Source organism: Hevea brasiliensis, chromosome 17 (assembly GCF_030052815.1).
Source record: "Hevea brasiliensis isolate MT/VB/25A 57/8 chromosome 17, ASM3005281v1, whole genome shotgun sequence".
NCBI lineage: Eukaryota > Viridiplantae > Streptophyta > Magnoliopsida > Malpighiales > Euphorbiaceae > Hevea > Hevea brasiliensis.
The window spans coordinates 12947968-12966121 of NC_079509.1; the positions used below are offsets into that span (position 1 = coordinate 12947968).

At 31.1% G+C, this 18154-nt stretch overlaps 2 pseudogenes; both read left to right on the top strand.

Annotated features, from left to right (window-relative positions):
• The first annotated feature begins 4022 nt into the window (after positions 1-4022).
• LOC110642510 (probable transmembrane ascorbate ferrireductase 4) lies at positions 4023-5511 on the top strand (annotated as a pseudogene).
• Positions 5512-6792: 1281 nt separating this feature from the next.
• LOC110642511 (protein CHUP1, chloroplastic-like) lies at positions 6793-12280 on the top strand (annotated as a pseudogene).
• Positions 12281-18154: the final 5874 nt, after the last annotated feature.

Sequence of the window (18154 nt, forward strand, 5' to 3'; positions counted from 1 at the left end):
ATGGGATTGTATTTGATCGCTGTGTTATAATTACACAAAGAATCACGATATATTTGGCGCTTCATTAATATCGATTTACTTTGGCTTTTGTAGGACGGCAAGGAATAGTGTATATTCCTAAAAGTTATCATTTTTGAATGTTGTTACATTAAATTTTTATATAATTAATTAATAATTTTGTACCAAATATATTTTTATTAATAATTTATATTTTAAAATTTAATAATCTAATAAAAATATTTAAATTCTATAATTTTAAAAATATAATATTCTAAAATTTATAAATAAAATATATATTTTATATTTAATTAATAATTTATATAAACAAATCCGGTTAATAAATATTCAATATATAACACAGTATTAACTTTCAAATTCTAAAATATATTATGTACATAATTGAATATTTAAAAATAAGTGAGATTCATATAATTAATAAATAAATCTTATTATATTTTGTATTTTAAATTTATATTTAATCAAATTTAAACAAAAAAAATCCACCATTTAAACCTTCTTTTGGGTGGGGTGCCGCTTGGTTGTTTGGAATTATACGTACGGGATTCATTAAGACAAAAAGGAAAGAACTAGAGATTGCTTTACTTGCATATTAAATTGCTATTGGAAATAGAGATGTACATCATGGATTCCATTCTTGGGACTTAGGTTGCTAATTCTTGTTTGATTATTAGTTTGTTCATTGTTACAAATTTGAAAGAATCAATTAATTTTGACGTTCCAATAAAGCCAAAGAAACAGCAGGCTATGGCATTGTCTATGTATGATATTAATTCAGTCGGAAAGATACAAAGCTAATTGGGATTCTCGAGATTCTGCCTAATATACAGAATTTTAAATCGAACAATTTAATTTCTAAATAATTTAAAAAATTCAGAATTTGAATTCTTTATTAGCTAACAATAGATTAAAAATTAAAACAACATACAATTTTCATAGAAATTAATGAAATTGGTCGATAAACATTTTCTTTTCTTTTTTTTTTCCTAAAGAAAATCTTTGGTCTTGAAAGATGAGAATCAATTATCTCAAGAATTTATGAGTATTTTAGCAAAAGCATCTCGAATCCATTATAATTAATTATCAATCTCCAACAGCATAAGCGGCCGCCAGAGGGCAAAGAACAATATTGAACAGCCATAACCTAATTATGAAGAATATGGTAGATGTTCCCAGTGGATCCAATCTCAGTTGAATTACATGTATAACAAAAATGCATGGTTTGTTCCCATCTAACACTCCAGACAATATAAATAACATCTAAATAACAGTGTATTATATCATCAGATAATATAAATAAAAGAGTTAATTTTATTATTAAAATCAAAATATTAAATGTTACTTTTAAAAGGGTTGCCAAATAGAGCCTTAATCTTTTAACTTTATCACCAAAATCAATTGAATTCTTATATTTTAATTTGACTTAATTAAATTCTTATAAAATTTGACATTGAGTAATTAAATTATGTTTTCTTAAAATTAAAATGCGATTGAAAGGCATAAATGTTAGCATAATATAATGTATTTATTTAAAGGTACGGAAAATAAAAATTCTCAAATTAGGATTCATATTTAAAATTTAGAGATTTCTGTTTCTACTCTTTAATTTAATATTTATTTGAGACAACAAGAGTAATATATTCAGCTAACGTCTATGTGTTTCACATGTTAATCATACTTTAATTTGAAGAAAATTAGACTTGATTACCCAATATTACAATGCAATAATTAAGATAAACTGAAATATAAAATCCAAATTGATTTAGAAATAAAATTGGAAAACTAGGGGTCAGAAAATAATAAACTATGTAATTGATAATCGAATTGAAATCTTTATTAAATTAAAACCAAAAAAAATTGGACGCAATTATGATTTTTAATTAAAAAAAATATTTTATTTATTAAAAATTTTAAAACACGTAATGAACAAAAAATAAAAAATTAATTGAGAGAGAGAGTGATAAAATAAAAAAGAGAAAAAAAGGAATTTATGTTTTAACAAATAAAATATTTTTTCTTTTTACTGTTAGTTTGATTAATTCAATAAAATTATAATTTAATTGATAATTTAGCCTAATTTACTTAAATTTAAAAGTTTGAATTAAATCCCAAATTAAGGGTTTTGGTGTAACATTTCCATGTGGAGGCATGGTTGCATGAAACTTGGTCTCATTTTTGTATGAAGTCCCCTCGGTGGTGACGATTGTAGCTGCCACCAAACCCTGAAACGAATTCTTTAAATAGATGATGACTGTGAATTATGTTAACGCATGGCTTGTCAACTCCAGTGCTGGAAAGATAACCCTCTAAACAGGACGGAGCCATGCGAGTGGCACTAGACTCCTTAAGTTTTCAAAAAATTTTAAAGGTATGACGATAAATTTAAATATATATATATATATATATTATTATCATATAAATTTTATGGGGCACTGGCTCATAAAATTTTAATAATTATTTTAAAAGTTTTTAAGAGTATAGATATAATGGTAATTTCTTAAAATTTAATATTTTTTACAATTGCATATCAAATTTTGATGGGACATTGAGTTTTAATATTTTAAAAATTTATAATAATTTATTAATAGTTTTATATATAAAAAGAAAACTCTAATTTTTTCACAACTCTTTTGAAAAAATTGATATAACAGTAAAATGTAAATTCTTTTGAAAAAAAAAAACCGAAAAATCATTGTCTTGGTCTCTTCTTCTCAAACAATTTAATCACTAATTTCTTTTATTTAAAATTTAAATTATTGAATAATATTATCAAATGAAAGTCTATCAACACTTATATATTTTTTCCTTAATTTAAAATTTCAATGACTTTCTTTTCATAATCTCATTGTTATTGTTAGAATTTCTATCTCACTATAATTGTATCATACTCAAATTATATAAAAAAAAATCTTTAAAAATTAAAATAATTTCATTTATTTTATTTAATTTATAATTTTAATTAAATTTATTTTTCATGATCACTTTGAAAAAAAAAATAAATTCAAGATAAATTGGAAATTTTTTTTAATTTTAGACCATTAATATATTATAAATTTAATAATTCCTAATCTTTGTTATTCATTATATTTTTTTAATTAACAGCATTTTTTTTAATTTTTATCAAGTTAATTTCTTTTTTTTTAAAATATTTCATATATATATTATTTATTTTTATAAATAAATATTTTAATTGTGTCCTTAAATAAAATTTTTAGCCCCATCACTATATATATTATTTTAACGAATTACAATATTTTAATTGTCTTATCTAAATAGAACTTCTAGCTCCCCATAAATGTCAGACTTAAAAAATTAAAAACGTGAATGATCCCATGAAATTAATAAAATTATTAATATTGTCTAATATCACACACCAGTGCAAATTTTTTTATTTATTTTATGGTTATTAAGTATTTATTTTAAGGAAATTTTATAATTTAATATTGTATTTTATATTATATTATATTTTAATCTCTAAATTTTAAAAAATTAATTATTTAATCTTTAAATTTTATACTATATTATATTTTAATTTTTAAAAATTAATTATTTAATTTCTACCTTAATTTTATACTATGTCATACTTTGATTACTATAATTTTAATATATAAAATAATTTGGTCATTTTATTAATAAATAAAATTATTATAAATATTAAAATTATAAAATTAAATTATTTTATATATTAAAATTAAAAAATAAAATAATTTATTTTTTAAAGTTAAAAAATTAAAATATAATATACTATAAAATTTTGAAATTAAATAATTAATTTTTTAAAATATAAAAATTAAAATATAATATAAAATAAAATTAGAGGGCCAAATTATAAATTTCCCTTGTTTTAAACACATAAATAACCGTTAATGGCCAAGAACATGGTGCATTTTCACGACAGTCCAAATTGATATATTAACGACAAAACACAGTTAAAAATGACATTAATAGGAGAGCCTATCCTTTTTTATAATAAACAAACACAGTGGACACAGTGTGTGTCTACTGTTCAGTGCAAACCCATGGCTTCAGTCTCTCCTTCACTGCTACCACTTCTTTTCTTTGCCAGACTCTCAGGCTTCCATTGTGGCAGCTCTCGTCATCTCTTGGGCTTTTCATTTCAAGTCCAGTTTTCTCCCTCACTCTTCCTCTCATGAAGACTTTATCTATGCTGTATCTACTGCTCTTGTTTTTCTCTTCATTTTTTTATCACATTTCTTGATACCCAGAGAACTCTGCAAGTCTTCAACCCCAGTTCTTGATGTTTTTGTTTTTCTTGCTTGATTTTACAGGTTCTGCATCCCTTGCTAATGGTGATTGGTTTAATTCTCATTGGTGGAAAAGGTATAGCCCTTGGATTAACATCATTAATAGAATCAAGGCTTATTATTGCTTCTTTTAGATTCAAGAAATGGACTTCGATTCTTGATTTATTTTTTCCTGGGCGATTTCAGCCATTTTGGTGCACAGATGGTTGCCTGGCTCTAGGAATTTGAAGAAATCAGTGCATTTGTGTCTTCAAGGATTGGCTATGGGTTCTGGGATTTTTGGTATTTGGACAAAATTTCAAGGCCGAGATGGAATTGTTGCTAATTTCTACAGTTTGCACTCTTGGATGGGTTTAATATGCATTTGCTTGTTTGGAGCTCAGGTTTGTTCCTCATTCCTTCATTATTATTATTTTTTTTCAATTCAATTCTCATAGTCATTTCCATTTCTTTTTGGCCTTGCTTTCCAGTGTGCAAATTCACAAGCTTTTGTCTTTCTTTACGATTTAATTATCGGCATTAGGCAACATCATTAAGAGATGTTGCCACTGTCACTGTGGATCCATTCATTAATTTTCACTAGTAACGATTAATAAGTAACAGAGCTTCACTGTGCTTTCAATTATTTTATCTTCACTCAACTGTGCTTTTTGAAGCAGGAAGCATGTAGTGGGTTCATTGTCTGCTTCTTTCAGGGCCAAGACTATGACTCCTCTATTAAGCCATGGTCCAGAATGAAGCTGATTCAAATATCAAATCTTAAATTGCAAATTCTTCAACAAATCACAATTATTGAAACCATATCAAAATAAAAGTTAGTGATTATTAGAAAAATTTAATCAAATAGTAGTTGGGATTAATTTTGTTGATTTTGAATGGCAGTGGTTGATGGGTTTCAAGAGCTTTTGGAACAGAATGGAGATGCGAGCGGTGAGGGTGAAAGTATTGCCATGGCACGTATTTCTTGGACCCTACGCATATGGGTTGGCAGTGGCAACAGCGGAAACAGGGCTATTAGAAAAGTTGACATTCTTGCAAACAAATAGAAATGTATCAAAACGATCACCAGAATCCATGATTGTTAATAGCTTAGGACTTGGCTTGGCTTTGCTTCGTGGAATGGTTATAGTTGCTGCAGTTTCTCCCAAGCACCAAAGCCTTCAAAGTAAATTACTCTACACTGAATCATCAAATAAACCAGAATAAGTGATCACATTACTCTCCATCAGTCTTTTTTGTTTTTTTTTTTTTTTTTTTTTGCCTTGTGTGCTAAGTTTGGATGCATAATAACTGAAACAGATAAATCATTTAGCTTTGCCTACCTAATCTTCTGGTTTTGATCATTTAATTAATAGGCGTAGCATGACAGTAGCAGGATAAGTATCATCCTTCCCAGTGAAAGTCACGGTCCTTTTACTGTTCTTAACAATTGCACATTCTCACTGAGCTCAAAATTGCAGAGTCCTTGTGGAGTTTCTTGGATGCATCTATACCACAAGAGATGGTGGATGATATAGATGCATCCTGCTTGGAGTCCTGAGCTGAAGGTGTTACTTGAAAGCAGTGCTGAGCTCAGTGAGAATGTCCAATTGTTTCTTTAAGGATTCCCCTCTCTTCAAGAACTCTTTCTCCTTAGTTTTGTAAAATTGATTCACTTTGTCAAGTTGAAAGTCCAAACATGCAAAGAACTCATTGGCAGCTTCAGTATCCTCAAATTACTCAAGAAGTTCTGTCTCAAACATATCTTCCTTACTCGCCTATATATGATGCAAGTTTCTTATGAACCTGTTAGACATCCAAAACATCACATTAATTCAAGTCAACCAATAAAAAAATTGTTTAGAGACGATAGCAAGTACTTGAATGGCTCCATGGTGATCTGTATGTTGATGGGGCAATGGAATTGGAGAATACTTCTTAAAAGAAGAAAAGAAGTTGGATAAAGAGGTATGTTGGTGGTGCTGGTGAGTCTTGCTGGTGGTGTTAGTAAGATGGAGATGGAACTTCTTCAGGTCTTTCTTGAGTTGCCAGTAATCAACAAAGGCCTCTTTCCACTGAGGCACAAGCTGACCCTCAAACTGCTTGGAGAACTTCACCATCCTTTCTTTCTCGGTAAAAGAAATGAGAGTTATGCTATACGTGAGGCTAGCTAGCTAATGTCGAAAATGTGTTTCAATTGTTACCCATGATCACCATAATTTATGGGGAATGACTAGTGAGAAAAGAGAATATGTATGATCACTGTAAAGACCTATTTCTATATAAAATTAAACATTTTGATTAATGTTTTATTAGAGTGAAATTGACTCGGATAATTAATAGTGCAAATTCAGAAAGTTTCTTGCAAAGCCTCTGAGTTGAAGATTTAAGCAATTGATTACACCCAGACAAATTCTTTGGACGGTGGAGTTGTTCGCAGAAAATGAGTGTCTGCCCAAAACTCTTTTGCTTTTTTCATCATCCCATGAAGGAAAGCATCGGCACTAAGAAATTAACATACCAGGTTAGGGCAAATCAGTAATTTGGGATGCATAACAAGCTTTCTTGTTTGGTTATTAATGATTATAAAACCCGAAGCTTTCAAAAGATTTGTCACTGCCGCCCAGGCAATTGGCACTGCAAATGCAATTCACTCCCTTTTCTTTATCTAACACTTCCTTTTCAGGTTCTGCTTTGCTTCTTCTTACTCTCCCGGGGATGCTTTAAAAACCCATACCTTAACCTCCACAAATGTCCTCCCCAACAGAGAGCTTTTCTCTTGACTCCTGCTTTTAGGTATGCATTTTAACTTTGCCGCATGTTTAAATTTTGTTCAACTTTTTGTTTTTCCTTTCTTTTTGTCAGCTTCTATAGATGAACAGTAATCTTTGAGGCTTCAGTTGCTTAATGCTTGCTTGAAGAAAGTTGAGGAGAATTTTTGGTTAGGTTGGCATGAGGGAAAGTATCTGATACCAAGTGGATGGTGTCTGGAATGTGCGTATTCATTACTCTACTCCTCTTTCTACTTTATGATGGGAAAGCAATTTGCTTATAAAAATACTTAATTAAGGCTAAGATTGATCTATTGGCTATGAGAGGATGATATTATCTGAAGTAGACCTATCTCCCTTGGATCAAACCATTCAAACAATTTGAACTGAACTCTATTAACTAAAGATTTATACTGTGAATACTCTTCCAATGGAAATGAATACCCAGAAAAATGGTAAGGTCAACCAGATGGTTTTTGTTTGTCAATTCTTTGCTCTTTGAGCTGTGTTCATTAATTGTATCAAGTGGGAAGGCACCTAAAAATTAGCTACTCTAACATGCAACTAAAACTTATTAATTATTAGGAACACTAGATACACATGTGATACATGGCTTAAACAAGATTCCAAGATGTGCATGTTTTTTGCTTAAAAATTTACTGTTGCTAGTGTCTCTTTCATTCTTGTTTTCTGGTTTGCAATTTGCATTAACTGTAGGCATTACTTTAAAACAAAATAGTAATACGTCAGACCTACCATTATTATGCAAATTTTCAACATCCTTTTGAAGCAAAAATGGCCACTAGTTGCATTGGTGGTTCCTGTAACTCTTAGCATGACATTTGTGTTGGAATTCTGCTTATCAGAAACTCTTTGTTGGGAAGCAAGCTTGTATTTGAAAGGCCTGAAAACATGATAAGAAGATAATTTCAGATTTTATTGAAATATCAATAGCTAGATATGGCCATTAAATTTGAATACTTACAAGAGCAGTAATCAGGTGTTATAAAGAATTGTGCCAGGATTTCCTAGAAAGCTCCCTTGGCTGTTGGAGATTCTGCAACTGCATAGCTCTTGGTGCATTTCCAGGACCCTGATGGCTTGAACAGTCACTTATGGGGCTGTGGAGAAATGGGTGGAGAAGTGTTTTGGGTTTGTTTGTTTCAGTAGATGAGTCGAAGGTTAAGAATCTGCTATCAACAACACCTACATGATAGTCAGGTTAGGCTTCCTGGTTGCTGCTTCAGTTGCAGCCTATGCAGTCGAGCAGCTTAATGTCCAAACCTCGAGGTCATCAACTGGTCGAAACAAGCCTTTAGGTAATAAATTCTGTAAGCTGCATTACTCTTTTTTTTTTTTTTAATTTTTTTGTTGACCATCCCACTTTTATCAACACCTTATGTATAGATGTGGCTTATAAGGTTTGTGCTGATGGCATATTTTATATCAAAGGCTACTTTTTGTCTTTGTCATGTCCTTTTTACTTTATTTTGCCATTGTTCATGGTTGGCCTGGTGAAATTGAAAATCAGAAAATGGTAAAGAAAGTATTGAGCAACACCGAATCAGGGGGAAAGAGAAGGAGCGGTTTACATATTCAGATGCTAGCCTCAAAGAGAAGGATGTAAGTATATGCATGAAAACAAGATGCAATATCTTTCACTACATGCCTAGTCTGCTAATTGAAATTGCCTTCTTTTTCTATTCTTATTAGATATAGTTTTCGTTGTTTTCTCTCAATTAACATGCAATAAAATTACAGGGGGAGGAAGAGGAAGAGGAAGAGGAGGTCAAATTGATAAGTAGTGTATTTGACTGGGCTCATGGTGTTGCACCAGGCATGGAAGATGACGATATTTTACCTGAATTTGAAGATCTTTTTGGGTAGATTGAATATCCATTGCCTGGTGACAAGGTTGACAAGGCAGAGAAAGATAAGATTTATGAAACAGAGATAGAAAACAATGCAAGTGAACTGGAACGTTTGCACTACCTAGTAAAGGAATTGGAGGAAAGAGAGGTGAAACTTGAGGGCGAATTACTAGAGTACTATGGATTGAAGGAGCAAGAATCAGACATCACTGAATTACAAAGGCAGCTTAAGATCAAGACAGTTGAGACTGACATGTTGAATATTACCGTTAACTCCTTGCCGGATGAGAGGAAGAAGCTTCAAGAAGAGATTGCCCTGGGAGCATCTGCCAAGAAGGAATTGGAGGTGGCAAGAAGCAAGATAAAGGAGCTTCAGAGGCAAATTCAGCTTGAAGCTAACCAGACAAAGGGCCAGTTATTGTTGCTTAAGCAACAAGTTTCTGGTCTTTAAGCTAAGGAGGAAGAAGCCATGAAGAAAGATGCAGAGGTTGAGAAGAAGATGAAGGCTGTGAAGGATTTAGAGGTGGAAGTTGTGGAACTTAGGAGGAAGAATAAAGAGCTTCAAGATGAAAAGAGGGAGTTGACTGTTAAGCTGGATGCTGCTCAAGCTAAAATAACGGCCCTTTCCAATATGACAGAGGTTAGAACTGTACTGCACATTGGTCATACATTTTTGTGCACATACCTGTGTTTTCCTTCTTTCTATATTTTCCCTCCATACTTTCTGGAGTCTGATGTGTTCATTTGTCATTCCTAATTGTATTTTTTTCCTTTCATCTGATGGATATGTAAAAAAAAAATGTTTGCTTAAGGAATGATTTCAGCCGATGGATAACTATTATGGAAACCTAGGGTCCACTTAAACATCCTTGATATATTGGAATTAAGTTTTCTCTCAGTGGCCCTTATAGTTTACACCTATTGTGTAACTGCCTATGGCATATCTGGTTGCCAATAGTGTTTATAATATCTAAGAAGGGCCTTTTTTTCTTTTTTTTTTTAGAATGTAGTTTGAAAAGAAGTTGGAATCTCCCTCCATTAGTTTTAACCAGTAAAATACAGCTCAAATATCTTACATGTGTGCTTTTATATGTGGTGGGTTAAACTTGTTTTCCTACATCTCATGGTTCTGCAGAGTGAAATGGTTGCCAGGACCTAAGGCATGTAAATGAAGACTTATTAAAGCAAGTAGAAGGACTTCAAATGAACAGGTTTAGTGAAGTTGAAGAACTAGTGTACCTTCGTTGGGTCAATGCATGCTTGAGGTATGAGCTCCGGAACTACCAAGCACCTCCAGGAAAAATTTCAGCTTGTGATCTTAACAAAAGTCTAAGCCTCAAGTCCCAAGAGAAGGCTAAACATTTAATGTTAAGAGTATGCAGGAACAGAACGTGGACAAGTAGACACAGATCTTGAAAGCAACTTTTCTTATCCATCTTCTCCTGGAAGTGAGGACTTTGACAATGCTTCTATTGATAGCTCTGCTAGTAGATACAGTAGTCTCAGTAAGAAACCTAGTTTGATCCAAAAGATCAAGAAATGGGGTAAAAGTAAAGACGATTCAAGTGCTCTTTCATCAACAGCCAGATCCCGCTCTCCAAGCAAGACAAGCATGAGCTACCAACCAAGGGGTCCCTTGGAAGCCTTAATGTTGAGAAACGCTGGTGACGGTGTAGCCATCACTACTTTTGGAAAGATGGAGCAAGATATTCCCAACTCTCCTGAAACGCCTCCAAATGTACCACATATTAGAACACAAGTTTCTGACAGTGACTCACTAAATAATGTTTCTTCATCTTTCCAATTAATGTCTAAATCAGTTGAAGGAGTTCTTGATGAAAAATATCCTGCCTACAAAGACCAGCATAAACTGGCCTTAGAGAGGGAGAAGCAAATTAAAGAAAAGGCAGAGCAAGCAAGAGCAGCAAGGTTTGGTGGAAATTCAAATTTTGATTCTAGAGCAAAGTGGGGGAGAGAGAAATCTGTAAGTCTGATTCTAGAGCAAAGTGGGGGAGAGAGAAATCTGTAAGTCTGCCATCGCAACTTGCTCAAATAAAAGACAAATCAACTGCTTCTGGTGATTCAGATGTCCAGTTTAATGACCGCAAGGCTGTTGATTCTCAATTAATAAGCAAGATGAAACTTGCTGACATTGAGAAGAGGCCTCCTAGGGTGCCAAGGCCACCTCCTAAACCATCTGCTGGTTCTCCAGTTGGCGCAAATACCAGTCCTTCAACTGGAGCACCACCTCCTCCACCAGGTGCCCCACCACCTCCACCACCACCACCACCGCCTGGTGGACCACCTCATCCACCTCCTCCACCTGGAAGCTTGTCAAGAGGGGCAGGAAGTGGTGATAAAGTTCATAGAGCTCCTGAAGCAGTTGAATTCTATTGGTCACTAATGAAACGTGAGGCAAAGAAGGAGACATCATCTTTGATTTCTTCTACATCTAATGCATCTGATGCTAAGAGCAACATGATTGGGGAGATTGAGGATAGATCATCATTCCTCTTAGCTGTGCTTCAACTTTTTGCCTTTGTTTCAATTTATTTTTTCATCTCCACATCAAACATAGGTTTCACTACTCAAATTAATGGTGCAAAACCATATGTGTGGCAACCACGTGAAAGCTGATGTGGAAACTCAAGGAGATTTTGTCCAGTCATTGGCAACTGAAGTTCGAGCAGCTTCCTTCATGAACATAGATGATTTGGTTGCCTTTGTAAATTGGCTAGATGAGAAACTCTCCTTCTTGGTATGCCATTAACTTCTCACTGGCTAGAATGTGCAAGTCATCTGCCAGAGGCAATGACTGCTTAAAATTAGAAAAGGGGTCTGATTAATTCATCATCAACTTCGTTAATATAGATTTTAATGATTAATTCTTCTGTTTTGTAATTTTCATTTTACAATAGAAAACCTATGACTTCTTTTCCCCCTTCTGAGCTTTAACCAAGATAATGGAGGCAAAGTTCACTTTTCAAATAATTCAAAATTATCATTTCTGTAGCAAATAGATTTATTCTTTGAGACTTTCTGATATTATTATTATTATTTTGTTCTTTTCTTTTTCGGTATTTGATCAGGTTGATGAACCGAGCACTTTGATTGGCCTGAAAGTAAAGCTGATGCATTAAGAGAGGTAGCTTTTGAATACCAGGACCTGGTGAAATTAGAGAAACAGGTCTCCTCGTTTGTTGATGATCCCAAAATCCTCTGTGAAGCTGCTTTGAAGCAGATGTACAAATTGCTTGAAAAGTATGTATAGTACAAAGAGCAGTTCAAAATATCTACCATAATCTGATATTTTCAGCTGTAAACGAGAGATAATTTGCGTTGTTTACTTGTTTAATATGCTTTCTTATTTTATCTTCTTACCTTTTGCTAGAATGGAAAATAGCGTGTACGCACTTTTAGTACAAGGGACATGGCTATTTCCATAGTTATTAAAGGCTCAAGGTGCATTAAGGTGCCAAGGAGTCCTGGAGCCTAAGCGCAAGGCGAAGGCGTAAGCCTGAGCGAGATGAGGGGCAAAAAAAAAAAAAAAGAATAAAAGTAAAATAAATATGAATATTTCATTAAACTTCAAATAACATAAAACTAAAAATAATAATAATAAATAAGCATTCAAGTATTAAATTATTAAAACTTTAATAGTCTTTTAATCTTTCATAACTAAAGTTAAGAAATTATAAAGTAATTATATCTTCTTCATCATTTTCTACACCTTCATCTTCTTAATATTCATCTTCAAAATCAATATTTTCATCATTTCCCTCATCTTTAAGAACTAAAAGAGTATTAACTTTTATTTTTGAAAAAGATAATGAGTGACAGTGTTGAAAATGAAAATATGAGAGGTTTGTAATTCTGAGTATGTTTAGTTTGATGAGATTTTGATGACTAGTTATCACCAATGATTCTAATTTTGAAAACTTCTATATCGACAAATTTCGAATTGGGTGGCAGTGCTTTTTGTCAATGGAAGTACTCGCCGAACCTAGAAATAAAAAAGGCGCGCCTTTCTAGCCTTGCGCCTGGAACAAGGCACACACCTGCGCCCATAAGGCGAGAGCCTGGTGAATGTTGCCCGCCTTTCCCCTGTAGAGGCGCTAGAACTTGAGCCTGGTGAGCCTGGAGCCTGAGGCGCGCCTTAATAACTATGGCTATTTCTTGATACAGGGAGTTTGAGATTCCAGTTGATTGGTTATTAGATTCAGGAGTTGTTGGCAAGGTATGGTGCAAAATTATTTATTTATTTATTTTTGGTTTAAATGCAGTTTTGTCTGTGGGTGTTTAGCTATTGATTTCTTTGACAATATGACTGCTTAGTTACCAAGTGTATAGTTTGTTTATCCGCATGCAGTTATGATGAACAAGTTTATCAATGTAACTTCCAAATGCTAATGAATCAACTAGATAATTTACCCTATGAAATGTCTGAATAAAAGAGAAGCCTTGAAGAGAGATTTATGCCATTGCATTCGCAGATTCCTTGGCCCTCTCTCTTTTCCAGAAATATTTAAAACATTTTATCATAAAAAAAAGAAATTGCATTAAAATTTATTGTAGATTTAAGTATATATGATGCTACCTTCCTAAGGAGGACTTTGATCACACAGGTTCTATGAGTTGTTCATATAACTTCTCCCCATTGCAGATCAAGCTTTCATCTGTACAGTTGGCAAGGAAATACATGGGGCGTGTAGCATCTGAACTTGGTGCATTGAGTGGACCTGATAAGGAACCAAGTAGAGAGTTTTTGGCTTCTGCAAGCCGTGCGTTTTGCTTTCCGAGTTCATCAGTTATATTTTGTCCCTGCACTTGTTCTCATATGGTATTGAATTTCAATGCTTAAGCGCAAATCATAATAGTCAGGACCTGTAGATATGGCATACTTTATGGTACTAGTGTCCATATTGCAAGAGTCAAACCATTTAACTTCAAAATCTTAATTTCCTGATAAATGTAAAATTAGCTTGTTGACCTGGATCTGTTTTCAGTTTGCCGGAGGCTTTGATGCAGAAACCATGAAAACTTTTGAAGAACAGAGGAGCCGTGTACATTCCTAAATGGGAGAGGACAATAAACTAGAAGGATCATAATTTTTTACCTTGGATTTTCTGTTGAATATTTCATCTTCCTCATTTCATGTTTGCATAGTATATTGTATCGATTCTGATATACTACGGCAATCCAGTTTGTTCCTGAAAGAAAAGGGCCGAGTTACCTTATACAGAGTGAAAATCTGATATTTTCGTCCTTGGTACCCTTTATATGCCCAGTAATAGGCAACATGAAAATAAGGACCAAATAAAATTCCACCGAAAGAATGGTGAATGGAAGCTAAAAGTTCAACATGGGAACTAAATAATGAGAGCCGGAAGTAGAAACTAGAAAGTCCAGGCTCTGATTATTTAGGACATCTAAGTAGGACAATGGTCATTTCTACCTTTTTACAGAAACAATTGAAACTCGAAAGGGAAAATCAGCAAGAAATCCTGTGCATTAGACTTTACAGTGTGAGAATAAAACCCCAATATGGGCGCACGAAATTTCGTGTAGGTGCGATCAATATATTATTATTTTCTATATATTGAATGTGAAATACCTTATTTATTTCTCATTTTAAATATTTTAAAAATAAAAAATTTAATCTAATTAATAAACTTTTAATTTAATAACATCGTAATCATTTTCAAAATTGTAAATTTTTAAATGTAATATAATTAATGTTTAATTAATTAATCAGCAAAAATTCAATCTAAGAAAATAAAATTTATTATCTTATACAAAATTTAAATTTTGATAATTGTATAATTATTAAATATAAATTTTATTTTATTAATCCTAATAAATTTGATTTATATTTTTAAATAATTATACAAAAATTTAGATTTTTAAGTTTATATGTCTTTATTTCTCCATAAGGCTAAGTCCTAAGTTTAAAATTCTATCGGATGCAAAGTTAGGGATTGAATCCTAGAGTCATCCTTGTTAGAAGGTTTTATTTTGACTTAACTTATAAAAATTAACTTATAAATAGTTAATTTTTATAAGTTAATTTGAGCTTATAAGCAGTTACGTATTTAATTGAAGTATTTATAAGTGATTGATAAATTAATGTGTTTCGTAAAAAAAAAATTATAAACACATTTATTATTAAAATGACTAAAAATAATATTAAATGAAATTTATAATAAATTTTTAAAGATTGAGAAAATATAGTAAAATATTTGATTAAATTAATTTATAAATATAGGGCTTATAAGAATCAAAATGAGAAATTAGTCTTCAATTTATTTTTTTTAATTTATAAATTTAAAAATTATTATAAATAAATACGTCAGTCTATATTTAAAATTTATAAATTGATTTGACCAATTTTCTCAATACCACTTCCACTCAAGTATGAAAATATCACATACTTAAATCAAGGGAAAAAAGAATCCCTTGCATTATATTTTTTATTAATTAAAATTTAATATAAAATAATAATGAATTAAAGTTAAGAAATGAATTTGTATTTGGTCATGCATTAAAGTATTCAGTACACTTTTAAATTGAATGAGGAGGCATATTATTGCAGACATAAGAATGATTTTTAATCCTTATCTACAGGATTCAATAATGAATCTTGAACAGTTTTCGTGGATTAATAATATCACATAAACTCCGGTTCTTCTGCTTAAGAACCAGCTTAATTGCTTGCAAAACATCAAAAGTCAAATAATAATCATTGTTTTAATTTTAAATTTATTAAAATTAATTATATAAATTCTTTTTTCCATTTAAATAAATCCGTTGAAAAATAACAAAAAGTTCAATTGCAGAAAATTTCTTGGTTCCACGGTGTCATAACCATGGAAGCCCAGAGCCATCCATGGCCGGACTCCTGGAGACGGAAAGACTAGATTTTTAAAAGAGTAAATTATTATGAGATCCTTGTATTTTTTTTAAATTAATTATTTAGTTTTTATTTTTCAAAATTTTAATTAAAACTTTAATACATTTTATAAAATTAAATGCTTTAGTCATTCTACTAGATTTTTATCAAAAAAATATTGATCAACTTGTTATAATATAGTCAAAGAGATTAAATAATATGAATAGTTAAAATTATAAAAACTAAATAATATAATTATGTAGTTAAAAAATACAGGGTAGAGATTTTTTTTTTTTGGTAGAAATTATTTGGCATCCGAAATTTACAAGCCCAACTAATTTAGATTCACGCTAGACAGGCTCATTAAGGGGGCAGAACACTCCCTCTCAAGTTTTAAAAATACTCCATACTCAGAACTTGAATCTGAAACTACTAATTAAGGAATAAAGGACTCTTATCAACCTATCTCCTATCTCCCCCCTTGAGAATTGACTAACATATTCTTTAACAAAAGAATTAAAAATTTTAATTTTATATAATACATAGATATTTTGATTAAATTTTTTAAAAAATAAGGAATAAATAATTAATTTTAAATTTAATGTGGAAGACATCTTTTGATTTTTTACACTTACAAGGTATTATAATACCAAATTAATTAATAGTTTAATAATGAACTTTTTATTATTTAAAAAAAATCAATATACCATTAAAATAATTAATGTTGTTATCAACAAAAAAAAAAGTATTAGTATGGAGCTTGAAAAGCAAAATATATAAATATATATTAATTATTGCAAGGTTGACTAATAAATTATAAAGAACAAAAAGGATATATTTGGGTATATATAAATGGTATGATTTCAAAATGTAAACAAGGATCATGTCTTGTGTTGTTGAATGTGAGCAAAGTTAACATGTTGATTAAAATTGCAATAACTTAATTAGTGTCACATCTATTACTTGACACATTATATATAGGTGTAGGGTTTTCAATCTTCTTTTCATTAGCTCGCCAGCTTAAATCATTGCATAATTGACGATTTTCTCATCACCTTCTTCAACACATTATAATTACCTACATTAATCAATAGCTACTATATATACTTATGTATACATAATTAATTATTTAATTATTTTTCAAATAACTACTTGGTTGACATTAGAGGAGAGCAGATCCATGTACCCATATCCTTCCTGTCCTTTCATCTGAAATTTGCTTTGCTAGCTATCCATAATAACTTCAACAAAATTCCTATAATTACAATTGCATTATTGCTGAGTTTATAATAATGAATCTCAGATTGGAGCTCGAATTTAAAATTTTACAGCGTTGAAGATCACTCTAGTATTCTTATATTAAAATTAGTTCAAGTCCTTGTTTGAGCCAATTATATAAAATAAAACAATTAAATATTCGTTAGTCGGCCAATCCTTCATGAATTAAATAGTTGTATAAAGACTTGAAGGGTAGTTTTGGAGTTGGTGAAAGGTCAAGAATCAGTAGGGTTTTGTATGTCGTTGCTACCAAGAAAATTAAGCCCATCATCCCACAAATTTGTCATATCTTATCCAATATATGTACAAAGCCAAAGGTGAGTATGACCATTTGATATAACTACAAATAAATTTAAAAAAAAAATTAAAAATAAAGAAATCTATAGTTTAGCAATTATATAGAGCTCCAAGCAACCTTCTTTTGAAGTTGTGGTCTCAACTCATGCCTTGCCTTTCAAAGAAACTCACATTGTATTGATTTTCTAGATGCTCTCTGCAAGTTATTACTTATTTTCACATGGGACTGATTGATATTATAAATAATCTCTCATTAATTCAGTTTAAGCTATCACATTCACAAGTTATTAAGTTTATCAATGTCTAGATGATTTTTGGGTAGTAAGCAATCAATTCTCAAATGGTTGATTGATGTTATGGATTTCCCATTTAGTTGAGCTTTTTTCCTTTAGATGGTTCATATGATTATTGTTTATAATTAAGGCAATTTTCACACAGGTATTGAGTGTAAGAAAATTTTTGTCTAAAAAAAATTTGTCTAAACTCAATATATCATAAATTTAAAACACAAATATGTAGGACCTATATATTTAATAAGCTAGTCCCACTATACATATTGGATTGTAAATCTATGGTAGACCGAATAAAGATAAGAAAAATCTTTGAGTCTACCTCATTTCTTTAAACACTCATAATTAATTTTATGGAGATCTTTTAAATAAATTTGTTTCATTTCAAACTTGTTTAAGTTAGCAAATATTTTTCCAAGTTGTTAAATTACATGAATTAGCTCTTCCTTGATTTCCATACTTAATTTCACTATATATGTATTGTAGAGCCTTGAAA